We start from the raw sequence: 18,292 nt of genomic DNA on the forward strand, positions 1-18,292 counted from the left end.
TTTTTTTACCATAGTTAACTATTTTAATTCTTTAAATTTTTTACAATAATTCAAATGATTGAAACTTTAATGAGATTTATATTATCAATTAATCTTAAACATTAAATTTAATTGTTTCACTTACAAAAGAAGCACTTTTTTATATTGTTTATTATATTAGAATTAATAGATATTATCCTATAACAAGTTTTTTATATTAATAGATGTTATTTTTTCAAGGCGTTGAGGCAATTTAATCGCAAAAGCTTTGGATAGCAGAACGAAAGGCGATATCTTTGTATATTTCAATCAACTCAACTATGCATTGCAAGGTGAGTAGTTACTTACGATTTATTTACTTTTTTCTATTTTGCTACACATATTTTGGTACTCTCATCTAATTCAATTATTAAGTTTCATACTAACGATATTTTGAAATGAATGAAACGAATGTCATGTACAACAGAAAGACGATTGCTGCGGAATGAATGACTCATCCAAGGTTAGTAAATTAATCACTCTCTTAGACTTTTGTATTCCATAAACGATACACACACAAATACATAAACACAAACATACACATATACATACAAACACGCGCGCACACACACATACACTTACATACTTACATACATACATACATCCAACATATATACATACATCTGTACATACATACATACATACATGCATACATACATCCATACATATATGCATACACACACACATACACAGATGAACATATACATACATTCATACACGCACAAACATACACAGACTCTTGCATACACATACACACAGAAACACAAACATACATATACAAATACATGTGTATATACAGACATACACGTATACCTATGGATGCGTTATTGAGTTTGAAGAAGAGGAAATTGGAGTAAAGGTAATGATCTAAAAAATATTTGAGTTATTGTTATATTTTTTTGGTTCACTTTTTATGGAAAACATGACTGATTTTTTTGTTTTTTTTAAGTTTCAGACAAATAGTCGAGGCTTTTTGGTTTCTCTGTCTTCTTCATTTGCTTCTTTTGCCGTCTTATCTTATCATCTCTTCTGCACTATTACTATTTAAGGTATATCCTCCGTCCCGAACAAATTTAACTTAGTAGTTTATTCTAGTTCATTTCAAATTTTTTTACCATAGTTAACTATTTTAATTCTTTAAATTTTTTACAATAATTCGAATGATTGAAACTTTAATGAGATTTATATTATCAATTAATCTGAAACATTAAATTTAATTGTTTCACTTACAAAAGAAGCACTTTTTTATATTGTTTATTATATTAGAATTAATAGATATTATCTTATTACCAAGTTTTTTATATTAATAGATGTTATTTTTTCAAGGCGTTGAGGCAATTTAATCGCAAAAGCTTTGGATAGCAGAACGAAAGGCGATATCTTTATATATTTCAATCAACTCAACTATGCATTGTAAGGTTAGTAGTTATTTACGATTTATTTACTTTTTTCTAGTTTGCTACACATATTTTGGTACTCTCATCTAATTCAATTCTTAAGTTTCATACTAACGATATTTTAAAATGAATGAAACGAATGTCATTTACAACAGAAAGACGATTGCTGCGGAATGAATGACTCATCCAAGGTTAGTAAATTAATCACTCTCTTAGACTTTTGTATTCCATAAACGATACACACACAAATACATAAACACAAACATACACATATACATACAAACACGCGCGCACACAGACATACACTTACATACATACATACATACATACATACATACATACATACATACAACATATATACATACATCTGTACATACATACATACATACATACATACATACATACATACATACATCCATACATATATGCATACACACACATACACAGATGAACATATACATACATTCATACACGCACAAACATACACAGACTCTTGCATAAACATACACACACAGAGACAAACGTACATATATAAATACATGTGCATTTACACCCATGCATGTATACATATGGATGCGTGATTGAGTTTGACGATGAGGAAATTGGAGTAAAGGTAATGATCTTAAAAATATTTGAGTTATTGTTATATTTTTTTGGTTCACTTTTTATGGAAAACATGACTTACTTTTTTGTTTTTTTTAAGTTTCAGACAAATAGTCGAGGCTTTGATGGTTTCTCTGTCTTCATTTGCTTCTTTTGCCGTCTCATGTCATCATCTCTTTTGCACTATTACTATTTAAGGTATATCTTCCATCTCGGACAAATTTAACTTGGTAGTTTATTCTAGTTCATTTCAAATTTTTTTACCATAGTTAACTATTTTAATTCTTTAAATTTTTTACAATAATTCAAATGATTGAAACTTTAATGAGATTTATATTATCAATTAATCTTAAACATTAAATTTAATTGTTTCACTTACAAAAGAAGCACTTTTTTATATTGTTTATTATATTAGAATTAATAGATATTATCCTATAACAAGTTTTTTATATTAATAGATGTTATTTTTTCAAGGCGTTGAGGCAATTTAATCGCAAAAGCTTTGGATAGCAGAACGAAAGGCGATATCTTTGTATATTTCAATCAACTCAACTATGCATTGCAAGGTGAGTAGTTACTTACGATTTATTTACTTTTTTCTATTTTGCTACACATATTTTGGTACTCTCATCTAATTCAATTATTAAGTTTCATACTAACGATATTTTGAAATGAATGAAACGAATGTCATTTACAACAGAAAGACGATTGCTGCGGAATGAATGACTCATCCAATGTTTGTGATGACCCGCTTTTAAGTGTATTTTCGCTGAAATAATTGTTTTTATTTTAATTAATATATCAGATATTTTATTTTATTTTAATTGCGTTTTTAAAGTCGGTTTTTAATTTATTTTAATTTATTTGAGGTTGTGTTTTATTTCTTTTAGTTGTTTTTGTGGTTTTAATCTTTTTGGCGGTTTGTTTCTTTTTCCCGGAGTGAGGACTGGACCTCATTTCTTTTCACATCTTTTTTTCTTTTTCTCTTTTTCCTTTTTTCTTTTTCCCTTCTTTTCTTTTTTTCTTCTTTTTCTTTTTTCTCTTTCTTTTCTCTCTCCTCTCTCCCGCTCGACTCGGACCCCCCCCCCGTGCACTCTCTCTCTTCTCTCTCTCTCCCTACGCCGGCGTCACCTTCCCTAAGCCCTACCGCCGCCGTCCGGCCACCGTTCGGCCTCCCACCGGTCCCATTCTCTTCCTCTCCTTCCGGTCTACCTTCCCTCCAAAACCCACCCCCAACCGGCCGGCCATTTGGCCGGAAAAAGCTCAACAAAGGCGCACGGATTTTGCTCCGATCCGCCGCCGTCGCTCCACCTCCGGCCACCATTTCTTCACCACTTCATCATCGACTCCTTGCCGTCCTAACCCACCTATTTCCGGCCTCCAACGACCACCGGAACAGCTCCTACGAGCTTAGTTTCCGTTTTGGGTAATCCGGCCATTTCCGGCCATTCCGCCGCCACCCACGGCCGTCCGTCACTTCCAATAGCTTCACAACCATCCCTAGACCATTCCCTATCAATTTCGTGACCTAGTTTGTCCCCGTTCAAAAGTGGGTTTTTCGGACCCACGGCCACAGTGAATTTTCACTGTGACGTTGCTGTTTTTCCGCCGTTTGCAACGCCTCGTGTTTTCTAAAATTGCCGTATAGCGCTGTAAGTATTTTCCAAACCCTATTTTCAGATTTAAATATATATTGCTCATTCAATTTATTTATTATCTGTTGTTGGTTGTTGATTCCGGACTGAGTCCGAGGAGTTTCGGGGGTCGGATGGATGGAGGATGGAGTTGCTTGATTATTTGATTTATGTGATTGGATCATTTTAATGTGCTTTGTTATGGCATTACATGATGCATGCACGTGTGTTGTGGGTTTATGAGAAAAGCCTGTGTTGTGGCGTGAGTGTGTTGCGGGTGCGTGTGTATCACGAGCCCAAGCCGGGATGGGTTATTATCTCGGTGGAGCTCCTCTGGTCACTCGGGAGCGGAATAAACTGAGTGATGTCCCCTGAGTTATCGAAAGCGATAATGGGAGCGGGACTAGGGGGTGCTTGGCTACGAACGCGCCGGGCGCGGAACCGGGCATCGGCCTACTCACCGACTCCGTGGCCCTTCGCTGGCGAGGGCTAGAGGATGCTTGGCTACGCACGCGCGGGGCGCGGAACTGGGCATCGCTCGTTGGGTGTCACATGCGTGGCGGTACTCTGCGGTGTGACACTGGAGCCAGGGTGTGCAGATGACCCCTAGGGGAGGTCATGGTGCATACGGTTAAAATTGGATAATGGTTTGAGATGTCAAATGTGTCTTTTGGCGTGCGTGGAAAACTTGTGTTTTACGGGTTTGTGCATTGGGCATGTTTCATGCATCTTGTTTGAGTTATATGTGTTTTTATCTGGTAGTGTTTGGGTTTTACTTACCTGCGGTACCATTCGTGGTTCCGTAGCTTTTGGTGCAGGAGATGAGGTTGAGGAGGAAGAGGCTGAGCCCGAGGATGCGGCTCCGCCGGGTTGCTGATGTTATCTTTTTATTTGTTTAAAACTGTATTTGTGGTATATGTAATATTTTATCTATGTACGTTTTAAACAGCTTGTATTATGTTAAGAAAAATTCTGGTACTTAGTTATGACTATCTTATCCGCTGCGTGTTTCTCTGTACACTTTTGCTGCCTTGCACACACTCGGCACCCGTCGTTGGGGTGGTGACCCGGGTTGTCACCATCCGGACGTCTCAATTTCCCCCTGTTCGGGCGTGGGGATTTTGGGGGCGTCACAGGTGGTATCAGAGCGGTTTGGCTCTGGGTAAAACCACAAGTCCCGTAGGTAGTACCAGAATGTTTTTAAAGTTGTGTTTTAAAATTATGTTAAGTATAGTTGTTTTCTTTGTTTTATTTGTTTATGTTTGTTTGCTTGTTTTATTTAGTTATGTTTTGGCATGCTGGTTCCTTTTATTTCTCGCTGCGTGGTGCTGTTTTTGTTTTGTTGGTTTTATGATGGTTTTTGTTTGTTTTCTTAAAGGAGGGTCAAGAGTGGTGTTGTGACAGAATTATGGGGAGACCAGGTAGACCAAGGAAAAATACTCAGGAACCGCAAGACAATACATCCAGGGATGACTCCATAGCCGAAGCAATTCGGCAGATGACGGAGTTCATGCAACAGAATATTAGGCCACAACAGGCAGGGCCTTGGCCACCACAAGGACCTTGGCCACCACAAGGGGGTCCTTGGCCACCATCAGGAGGGCCTTATCCACCATCAGGAGGGCCCTATCCACCGTTAGGAGAGCCTTGTCCGCCACAGGGAATGTATTGGCCACAACCAGGAGGTCCCTGGCCATATCAGGGAGGGCCTTGGATGTATCAAGGAGGGTCCAGTAGCATGGTGCAAGCCGGATGCACCTATGAGCGCTTCTTGGCGCATAGGACTCCACACTTCAATGGGAATGAGGATCCACTTCAGGCTGGGAAATGGATCAAGGATCTGGAGAAAACCTTTGAGGTGTGTGGATGCACTGAAGCACAACAAGTACTCTATGCCAGCTACCTCTTACAAGGTATCGCTTCTGATTGGTGGGATACCAGGAGGGTGATGTTGGAAGCTGAACTGGGATCTTTCGCTGCGGTGACCTGGCAGCGTTTCAAGAAGGAATTCAATGACCGCTTCTTTCCCGCATCGGTAAGGAAGCAAAAGGCAAGAGAGTTCTCCAATCTGGTCCAAGGGGGCGCAACAGTGGAACAATACGCCCGGAGGTTCATAGAACTTGAGCGGTTTGCTCCTCATCTTGTTGCCACAGAAGAGCTGCGAGCTGAGCGTTTTCAGGAGGGACTACGCCCTGATATACGCCGTTTGGTGGTCAGCCATCGGATATCCACTTTTCAGGAGTTAGTGGATGTGGCCACCCTTATAGAGCGGGAAAATAATCTGTGTATGGGATCCCCTTCAGGGCAAAAGAGGCGGAGTTTTTCTGGTGAAGGAAGCAGCTCGGGTTCGCCTCAGAAGTTTGTTCAGCGGACTGGAACCCGATCTCAAGCATCCTCCAGTGTTCGCATGGGAGGACGTATGCCTGTTTGTGGGGTTTGTAATAGAGCTCATGAGGGCGACTGTCGCACGAGTAGCGGACCCCAGTGTTATCGGTGCGGTCAAGTGGGACATATAGTTCGGGATTGCCCCGTCAGAGCTCAAGGAAGCCGTGGAGGTAGACACGGTGGAAGAACCAACTCGAGACAAGCAGTACAAGCCCGGGTTTATGCAGTCACACCCGGAGAGGTGGATGTTGAGGCACCAGCGACCCATGATGCTGGAGTAATCACAGGTATGGATTAATTTAATTTTTTTAAGTTGGATTTAATCTTTGGTGCATTTGGTTTCTTCGCTGTTTTTTTTTTTTTTTGGATTTTATGGGTTGTGTGTTTGGTTCAGGAAGAGTTCGTTTGTATGAGTTTTATGCTTGTACCTTGTTTGATTCTGGTGCTTCACGATCGTTTGTGTCTTCCACGTTTGCTCGGGTGTGTAACTTGGTCACGGAACCGTTGCCGAAGGCTATGGTAGTGGCACTACCCGATGGCGAGATGGTGTGGTGTTCCAAGGTTGCTTTGGGATGCCCGTTAAATTTTGAGGGAAGATTTTTGGATGCCGATCCGGTGGTATTCAAGCTGTTGGGTTTTGATATCATCCTCGGGATGGATTGGCTATACCGATATTCTGCGACTATTAATTGCAGAAGTCGGACAATTAGCTTTCAGCTTCCGGATGGTGATAGCCTGGAATTTGCGGGGAGTAGATTAAAAGAAAAGCCGATGATTATATCGGCGATACAGGCAAGAAGAGAGATTGCATGGGGAGCGGATGCATTATTGGTTCAGATGGTGTCCACGCCGTCTGAGAAGAAGTCCTTGGCAGACATTCCAGTTGTGGAAGAGTTCCCCGATGTGTTTGTGGATGACTTGCCCGGACTACCCCCCGTGCGAGAGATGGAGTTTGTTATAGACTTGGAACCTGGAGCGGCTCCTGTGCATAAGGCTCCTTACCGCATGGCACCGGCTGAATTGAAAGAGTTGAAGACTCAGTTGCAAGAATTAGTAGAGAAGGGGTTTATTCAGCCTAGTACGTCGCCGTGGGGTGCTCCAGTTTTATTTGTTAAAAAGAAAGATGGAACCCTTCGTATGTGCATTGACTATAGGGAGTTGAACAAGGTGACCATCAAAAATAAATACCCTCTCCCGCGGATTGATGACTTGTTTGACCAACTTCAAGGAGCAGCGGTGTTCTCTAAAATTGATCTGAGGTCAGGATACTACCAGCTGAGAATCAGAGAGCAGGATGTGCCGAAAACTGCCTTCAGGTCGAGGTATGGACACTATGAATTTAAGGTGATGCCGTTTGGGCTAGCTAATGCTCCTGCCGCTTTCATGGATTTAATGAATCGGGTGTTCCAACCTTATCTGGATTCCTTCGTGGTAGTATTTATTGATGATATACTGATTTATTCCCGAGATATTGAAGAGCATGTGTATCATCTTAGTTTGGTACTTGAGAAATTGAGAGAGCACCAGTTGTACGCCAAGCTCAGCAAGTGTGAGTTCTGGTTGGAAGAAGTTAAATTTCTTGGGCATGTAATTTCCCAGGGTGGAGTGGCAGTTGATCCCGGTAAGGTAGAAGCCATTTTGTCATGGCCACGCCCAACTACAGTACGCGAGATCAGGAGTTTCTTGGGGCTCGCCGGTTACTACCGAAGGTTTGTAGAGGGTTTTGCTCGCTTATCCGGACCTCTCACAGCTTTGACTCGGAAGAATACAGAATTTGTTTGGTCAGAGAAATGTGAGAGAAGCTTCCAGGAATTGAAGAACAGGCTGACGACGGCACCAGTGTTAGCACTCCCAGAACCGCATAAGCCGTTTGTAGTCTTCAGTGATGCGTCTAAGTTCGGTTTGGGTTGTGTCCTTATGCAGGAAGGACGGGTTGTAGCCTATGCATCTCGTCAGCTTAAGGACCATGAGAAGAATTATCCGACGCATGATCTAGAGTTGGCTGCGATTGTTTTTGCACTCAAGATCTGGCGGCATTTCTTGTATGGGGAAGCTTGTGAGGTATTTACTGATCATAAGAGCTTGAAGCATTTGTTTTCCCAGAAAAATTTGAATATGAGGCAGAGGCGTTGGCTAGAGCTAATCAGTGACTATCAGTGTGAGATCAAGTACCACCCGGGGAAGGCTAACATAGTTGCTGATGCTTTGAGCCGGAAGTCTCATTTGGAGGATGAAGCCGAACCGTCAGAAATGGATTCGTTACTTTATGGGATGAGAAGGCTCCTTATAGAGAGTTCGCAGCAAGTAGAGATTTTGTCTTCGGTTCTGGACATTCGGGTAACCGATTTTGAAGAATTGAAAGTTCTCCAAAGAAAGGATCCGAAGCTGCTGAACATCAGGAAAAGAGTCCGAAAATCTCGAGGGCCGTTGCACTATAGCATGGATAGTGATGGGGTACTTCGGTTCCGAGATCGCAGAGTGATCCCGAAGGACTCAGATTTCAAAGAACGAATCATGGCGGAAGCTCATGCGGCCCCGTATTCAGTTCATCCCGGCAGTACAAAGATGTATCGAGACTTGAAGAAAAATTACTGGTGGGATGGAATGAAGAAGGACGTTGCCTTGTATGTGGAGAAATGCCACACGTGTCGTCAGGTAAAGGCCGAGCATCAGAGACCTGCAGGTGTGCTCCAACCCCTCCCAATTCCTGAGTGGAAATGGGATGATATCACGATGGACTTCGTAGTGGGTTTGCCGAGAACGCCTAGTGGGAAGAATTCTGTTTGGGTGATTGTGGACCGGTTAACGAAGAGTGCTCATTTTCTGCCTGTTAACAACACTGACTCTTTGGGTAAGTTGACTCGTTTGTATGTCAAGGAGATAGTGCGACTACACGGTGTACCGAAGAGTATAGTGTCGGATCGAGACCCGAGGTTTACGTCGCAGTTCTGGAAGAGTTTGCAGACAGCTTTGGGTACTAAGTTGAAGTTCAGTACTGCTTATCACCCGCAGACAGATGGCCAGTCAGAGCGCACCATCCAGACTCTGGAAGACATGTTGCGAGCTTGTGCCCTGGAATTCCAAGGGAGTTGGGAAAATCATTTGCCTCTCATTGAGTTTGCCTACAATAACAGCTACCATGCGACCATTCAGATGGCTCCCTATGAAGCTCTTTATGGAAGAAAGTGTAGGTCGCCCTTGTGTTGGGATGAAGTTGGGGAGAGTAGGGTAATTGGACCCGAAATAATTCAGGAAATGCAAAGCCAAGTCCGGATCATCAGAGAAAAAATGGCGGCAGCTCAGAGTCGTCAGAAAAGCTACGCTGATACCAGGAGGAGAGAATTGTCATTTGAAATTGGTGATTGGGTTTATCTTAAAGTCTCTCCCATGAGAGGTGTTAAGCGTTTTGGTAAGAAAAGGAAACTAGATCCGAGGTACGTCGGCCCTTTTCAGATTCTGGAGAGAGTAGGGTCCGTCGCCTATAGAGTTGCTTTGCCGGATTATTTTGGGGATGTTCATGATGTCTTCCACGTATCATCCCTGAAGAAGAGCTTTGGGCAGCAAGAGCCACGTTTCGTTGACCCAGCAGGTATTCAGTTGCAACCGGATCTCACTTACGAGGTTGTTCCGTCGCAGATTTTGGATTGGAAGGAGCAACAATTGAGGTCCAAGACGATACCGTTGGTTAAAGTGGCTTGGGGAGATCCGTTAGCTCAAGACTTCTCTTGGGAGCGAGCAGCGGACATGAGGGAGCAGTACCCGTATCTGTTCGGATGATGAAGGTATGTATTTTAATCTTGATCTCCGTTGGTTCATGTGCGTTTGTGTGGCTTGGTTTAAGTTGGTGGTGATCTTGCAATTTCGAGGACGAAATTGTTTTTAAGGAGGGGAGGATGTGATGACCCGCTTTTAAGTGTATTTTCGCTGAAATAATTGTTTTTATTTTAATTAATATATCAGATATTTTATTTTATTTTAATTGCGTTTTTAAAGTCGGTTTTTAATTTATTTTAATTTATTTGAGGTTGTGTTTTATTTCTTTTAGTTGTTTTTGTGGTTTTAATCTTTTTGGCGGTTTGTTTCTTTTTCCCGGAGTGAGGACTGGACCTCATTTCTTTTCACATCTTTTTTTCTTTTTCTCTTTTTCCTTTTTTCTTTTTCCCTTCTTTTCTTTTTTTCTTCTTTTTCTTTTTTCTCTTTCTTTTCTCTCTCCTCTCTCCCGCTCGACTCGGACCCCCCCCCGTGCACTCTCTCTCTTCTCTCTCTCTCCCTACGCCGGCGTCACCTTCCCTAAGCCCTACCGCCGCCGTCCGGCCACCGTTCGGCCTCCCACCGGTCCCATTCTCTTCCTCTCCTTCCGGTCTACCTTCCCTCCAAAACCCACCCCCAACCGGCCGGCCATTTGGCCGGAAAAAGCTCAACAAAGGCGCACGGATTTTGCTCCGATCCGCCGCCGTCGCTCCACCTCCGGCCACCATTTCTTCACCACTTCATCATCGACTCCTTGCCGTCCTAACCCACCTATTTCCGGCCTCCAACGACCACCGGAACAGCTCCTACGAGCTTAGTTTCCGTTTTGGGTAATCCGGCCATTTCCGGCCATTCCGCCGCCACCCACGGCCGTCCGTCACTTCCAATAGCTTCACAACCATCCCTAGACCATTCCCTATCAATTTCGTGACCTAGTTTGTCCCCGTTCAAAAGTGGGTTTTTCGGACCCACGGCCACAGTGAATTTTCACTGTGACGTTGCTGTTTTTCCGCCGTTTGCAACGCCTCGTGTTTTCTAAAATTGCCGTATAGCGCTGTAAGTATTTTCCAAACCCTATTTTCAGATTTAAATATATATTGCTCATTCAATTTATTTATTATCTGTTGTTGGTTGTTGATTCCGGACTGAGTCCGAGGAGTTTCAGGGGTCGGATGGATGGAGGATGGAGTTGCTTGATTATTTGATTTATGTGATTGGATCATTTTAATGTGCTTTGTTATGGCATTACATGATGCATGCACGTGTGTTGTGGGTTTATGAGAAAAGCCTGTGTTGTGGCGTGAGTGTGTTGCGGGTGCGTGTGTATCACGAGCCCAAGCCGGGATGGGTTATTATCTCGGTGGAGCTCCTCTGGTCACTCGGGAGCGGAATAAACTGAGTGATGTCCCCTGAGTTATCGAAAGCGATAATGGGAGCGGGACTAGGGGGTGCTTGGCTACGAACGCGCCGGGCGCGGAACCGGGCATCGGCCTACTCACCGACTCCGTGGCCCTTCGCTGGCGAGGGCTAGAGGATGCTTGGCTACGCACGCGCGGGGCGCGGAACTGGGCATCGCTCGTTGGGTGTCACATGCGTGGCGGTACTCTGCGGTGTGACACTGGAGCCAGGGTGTGCGGATGACCCCTAGGGGAGGTCATGGTGCATACGGTTAAAATTGGATAATGGTTTGAGATGTCAAATGTGTCTTTTGGCGTGCGTGGAAAACTTGTGTTTTACGGGTTTGTGCATTGGGCATGTTTCATGCATCTTGTTTGAGTTATATGTGTTTTTATCTGGTAGTGTTTGGGTTTTACTTACCTGCGGTACCATTCGTGGTTCCGTAGCTTTTGGTGCAGGAGATGAGGTTGAGGAGGAAGAGGCTGAGCCCGAGGATGCGGCTCCGCCGGGTTGCTGATGTTATCTTTTTATTTGTTTAAAACTGTATTTGTGGTATATGTAATATTTTATCTATGTACGTTTTAAACAGCTTGTATTATGTTAAGAAAAATTCTGGTACTTAGTTATGACTATCTTATCCGCTGCGTGTTTCTCTGTACACTTTTGCTGCCTTGCACACACTCGGCACCCGTCGTTGGGGTGGTGACCCGGGTTGTCACCATCCGGACGTCTCAATTTCCCCCTGTTCGGGCGTGGGGATTTTGGGGGCGTCACAATGTTAGTAAATTAATCACTCTCTTAGACTTTTGTATTCCGTAAACGATACACGCACAAATACATAAACACAAACATACACATATACATACAAACACGCGCGCACACACACATACACTTACATACTTACATACATACATACATACAACATATATACGTACATCGTACATACATACATACATACATGCATACATACATCCATACATATATGCATACACACACATACACAGATGAACATATACATACATTCATACACGCACAAACATACACAGACTCTTGCATACACATACACACAGAGACACAAACATACATATATAAATACATGTGCATATACAGACATACACGTATACCTATGGATGCGTTATTGAGTTTGAAGAAGAGGAAATTGGAGTAAAGGTAATGATCTTAAAAATATTTGAGTTATTGTTATATTTTTTTGGTTCACTTTTTATGGAAAACATGACTTACTTTTTTGTTTTTTTTAAGTTTCAGACAAATAGTCGAGGCTTTTTGGTTTCTCTGTCTTCTTCATTTGCTTCTTTTGCCGTCTTATCTTATCATCTTTTCTGCACTAGTACTATTTAAGGTATATCCTCCGTCCCGAACAAATTTAACTTAGTAGTTTATTCTAGTTCATTTCAAATTTTTTATCATAGTTAACTATTTTAATTCTTTAAATTTTTTACAATAGTTCAAATGATGGAAACTTTAATGAGATTTATATTATCAATTAATCTGAAACATTAAATTTAATTGTTTCACTTACAAAAGAAGCACTTTTTTATATTATTTATTATATTAGAATTAATAGATATTATCTTATTACCAAGTTTTTTATATTAATAGATGTTATTTTTTCAAGGCGTTGAGGCAATTTAATCGCAAAAGCTTTGGATAGCAAAACGAAAGGCGATATCTTTATATATTTCAATCAACTCAACTATGCATTGCAAGGTGAGTAGTTACTTACGATTTATTTACTTTTTTCTAGTTTGCTACACATATTTTGGTACTCTCATCTAATTCAATTCCTAAGTTTCATACTAACGATATTTTAAAATGAATGAAACGAATGTCATTTACAACATAAAGACGATGGCTGCGGAATGAATGACTCAACCAAGGTTAGTAAATTAATCACTCTCTTAGACTTTTGTATTCCATAAACGATACACACACAAATACATAAACACAAACATACACATATACATACAAACACGCGCGCACACAGACATACACTTACATACATACATACATACATACATACAAACATACAACATATATACATACATCTGTACATACAACATACATACATGCATACATACATCCATACATATATACATGCATACATACATCCATACATATATGCATACACACACATACACAGATGAACATTTACATACATTCATACACGCACAAACATACACAGACTCTTGCATACACATGCAAACACAGACACAAACGTGTATGCACACACAGACACAAAAGTACATATATAAATACATGTGCATTTACACCCATGCATGTATACATATGGATGCGTGATTGAGTTTGACGAAGAGGAAATTGGAGTAAAGGTAATGATCTTAAAAATATTTGAGTTATTGTTATATTTTTTTGGTTCACTTTTTATGAAAAACATGACTTATTTTTTTGTTTTTTTTCAGTTTCAGACAAATAGTCGAGGCTTTGATGGTTTCTCTGTCTTCATTTGCTTCTTTCGCCATCTCATGTTATCATCTCTTCTGCACTATTACTATTTAAGGTATATCCTCCATCTCGGACAAATTTAACTTAGTAGTTTATTCTAGTTCCTTTGAAATTTTTTTACCATAGTTAACTATTTTAATTCTTTAAATTTTTTACAATAATTCAAATGATTGAAACTTTAATGAGATTTATATTATCAATTAATCTGAAACATTAAATTTAATTGTTTCACTTATAAAAGAAGCACTTTTTTATATTGTTTATTATATTAGAATTAATAGATATTATCCTATAACAAGTTTTTTATATTAATAGATGTTATTTTTTCAAGGCGTTGAGGCAATTTAATCGCAAAAGCTTTGGATAGCAGAACGAAAGGCGATATCTTTGTATATTTCAATCAACTCAACTATGCATTGCAAGGTGAGTAGTTACTTACGATTTATTTACTTTTTTCTATTTTGCTACACATATTTTGGTACTCTCATCTAATTCAGTTATTAAGTTTCATACTAACGATATTTTGAAATGAATGAAACGAATGTCATTTACAACAGAAAGACGATTGCTGCGGAATGAATGACTCATCCAAGGTTAGTAAATTAATCACTCTCTTAGACTTTTGTATTCCATAAACGATACACGCACAAATACATAAACACAAACATACACATATACATACAAACACGCGCGCACACACACATACACTTACATACTTACATACATACATACATCCAACATATATACATACATCTGTACATACATACATACATAAATGCATGCATACATACATCCATACATATATGCATACACACACACATACACAGATGAACATATACATACATTCATACACGCACAAACATACACAGACTCTTGCATACACATACACACAGAGACACAAACATACATATACAAATACATGTGCATATACAGACATACACGTATACCTATGGATGCGTTATTGAGTTTGAAGAAGAGGAAATTGGAGTAAAGGTAATGATCTTAAAAATATTTGAGTTATTGTTATATTTTTTTGGTTCACTTATTATGGAAAACATGACTTATTTTTTTGTTTTTTTTAAGTTTCAGGCAAATAGTCGAGGCTTTTTGGTTTCTCTGTCTTCTTCATTTGCTTCTTTTGCCGTCTTATCTTATCATCTCTTCTGCACTATTACTATTTAAGGTATATCCTCCGTCCCGAACAAATTTAACTTAGTAGTTTATTCTAGTTCATTTCAAATTTTTTTACCATAGTTAACTATTTTAATTCTTTAAATTTTTTACAATAATTCGAATGATTGAAACTTTAATGAGATTTATATTATCAATTAATCTGAAACATTAAATTTAATTGTTTCACCTACAAAAGAAGCACTTTTTTATATTGTTTATTATATTAGAATTAATAGATATTATCTTATTACCAAGTTTTTTATATTAATAGATGTTATTTTTTCAAGGCGTTGAGGTAATTTAATCGCAAAAGCTTTGGATAGCAGAACGAAAGGCGATATCTTTATATATTTCAATCAACTCAACTATGCATTGCAAGGTTAGTAGTTACTTACGATTTATTTACTTTTTTCTAGTTTGCTACACATATTTTGGTACTCTCATCTAATTCAATTCTTAAGTTTCATACTAACGATATTTTAAAATGAATGAAACGAATGTCATTTACAACAGAAAGACGATTGCTGCGGAATGAATGACTCATCCAAGGTTAGTAAATTAATCACTCTCTTAGACTTTTGTATTCCATAAACGATACACACACAAATACATAAACACAAACATACACATATACATACAAACACGCGCGCACACAGACATACACTAACATACATACATACATACATACATACATACATACAACATATATACATACATCTGTACATACATACATACATTCATACATACATGCATACATACATCCATACATATATGCATACACACACATACACAGATGAACATATACATACATTCATACACGCACAAACATACACAGACTCTTCCATACAAATGCACACACAGACACAAACGTACATATATAAATACATGTGCATTTACACCCATGCATGTATACATATGGATGCGTGATTGAGTTTGACGAAGAGGAAATTGGAGTAAAGGTAATGATCTTAAAAATATTTGAGTTATTGTTATATTTTTTTGGTTCACTTATTATGGAAAACATGACTTATTTTTTTGTTTTTTTTAAGTTTCAGACAAATAGTCGAGGCTTTGATGGTTTCTCTGTCTTCATTTGCTTCTTTTGCCGTCTCATGTTATCATCTCTTCTGCACTATTACTATTTAAGGTATATCCTCCATCTCGGACAAATTTAACTTAGTAGTTTATTCTAGTTCATTTGAAATTTTTTTACCATAGTAAACTATTTTAATTCTTTAAATTTTTTACAATAATTCAAATGATTGAAACTTTAATGAGATTTATATTATCAATTAATCTGAAACATTAAATTTAATTGTTTCACTTATAAAAGAAGCACTTTTTTATATTGTTTATTATATTAGAATTAATAGATATTATCCTATAACAAGTTTTTTATATTAATAGATGTTATTTTTTCAAGGCGTTGAGGCAATTTAATCGCAAAAGCTTTGGATAGCAGAACGAAAGGCGATATCTTTGTATATTTCAATCAACTCAACTATGCATTGCAAGGTGAGTAGTTACTTACGATTTATTTACTTTCTTCTATTTTGCTACACATATTTTGGTACTCTCATCTAATTCAGTTATTAAGTTTCATACTAACGATATTTTGAAATGAATGAAACGAATGTCATTTACAACAGAAAGACGATTGCTGCAGAATGAATGACTCATCCAAGGTTAGTAAATTAATCACTCTCTTTGACCTTTGTATTCCATAAACGATACACACACAAATACATAAACACAAACATACACATATACATACAAACACGCGCGCACACACACATACACTTACATACTTACATACATACATACATCCAACATATATACATACATCTGTACATACATACATACATACATACATGCATACATATATCCATACATATATGCATACACACACACATACACAGATGAACATATACATACATTCATACACGCACAAACATACACAGACTCTTGCAGACACATACACACAGAGACACAAACATACATATACAAATACATGTGCATATACAGACATACACGTATACCTATGGATGCGTTATTGAGTTTGAAGAAGAGGAAATTGGAGTAAAGGTAATGATCTTAAAAATATTTGAGTTATTGTTATATTTTTTTGGTTCACTTATTATGGAAAACATGACTTATTTTTTTGTTTTTTTTAAGTTTCAGGCAAATAGTCGAGGCTTTTTGGTTTCTCTGTCTTCTTCATTTGCTTCTTTTGCCGTCTTATCTTATCATCTCTTCTGCACTATTACTATTTAAGGTATATCCTCCGTCCCGAACAAATTTAACTTAGTAGTTTATTCTAGTTCATTTCAAATTTTTTTACCATAGTTAACTATTTTAATTCTTTAAATTTTTTACAATAATTCGAATGATTGAAACTTTAATGAGATTTATATTATCAATTAATCTGAAACATTAAATTTAATTGTTTCACCTACAAAAGAAGCACTTTTTTATATTGTTTATTATATTAGAATTAATAGATATTATCTTATTACCAAGTTTTTTATATTAATAGATGTTATTTTTTCAAGGCGTTGAGGTAATTTAATCGCAAAAGCTTTGGATAGCAGAACGAAAGGCGATATCTTTATATATTTCAATCAACTCAACTATGCATTGCAAGGTTAGTAGTTACTTACGATTTATTTACTTTTTTCTAGTTTGCTACACATATTTTGGTACTCTCATCTAATTCAATTCTTAAGTTTCATACTAACGATATTTTAAAATGAATGAAACGAATGTCATTTACAACAGAAAGACGATTGCTGCGGAATGAATGACTCATCCAAGGTTAGTAAATTAATCACTCTCTTAGACTTTTGTATTCCATAAACGATACACACACAAATACATAAACACAAACATACACATATACATACAAACACGCGCGCACACAGACATACACTAACATACATACATACATACATACATACATACATACAACATATATACATACATCTGTACATACATACATACATTCATACATACATGCATACATACATCCATACATATATGCATACACACACATACACAGATGAACATATACATACATTCATACACGCACAAACATACACAGACTCTTCCATACAAATGCACACACAGACACAAACGTACATATATAAATACATGTGCATTTACACCCATGCATGTATACATATGGATGCGTGATTGAGTTTGACGAAGAGGAAATTGGAGTAAAGGTAATGATCTTAAAAATATTTGAGTTATTGTTATATTTTTTTGGTTCACTTATTATGGAAAACATGACTTATTTTTTTGTTTTTTTTAAGTTTCAGACAAATAGTCGAGGCTTTGATGGTTTCTCTGTCTTCATTTGCTTCTTTTGCCGTCTCATGTTATCATCTCTTCTGCACTATTACTATTTAAGGTATATCCTCCATCTCGGACAAATTTAACTTAGTAGTT

The sequence above is a fragment of the Carya illinoinensis genome, chromosome 15 (genome assembly GCF_018687715.1).
Source record: "Carya illinoinensis cultivar Pawnee chromosome 15, C.illinoinensisPawnee_v1, whole genome shotgun sequence".
Taxonomy (NCBI): domain Eukaryota; kingdom Viridiplantae; phylum Streptophyta; class Magnoliopsida; order Fagales; family Juglandaceae; genus Carya; species Carya illinoinensis.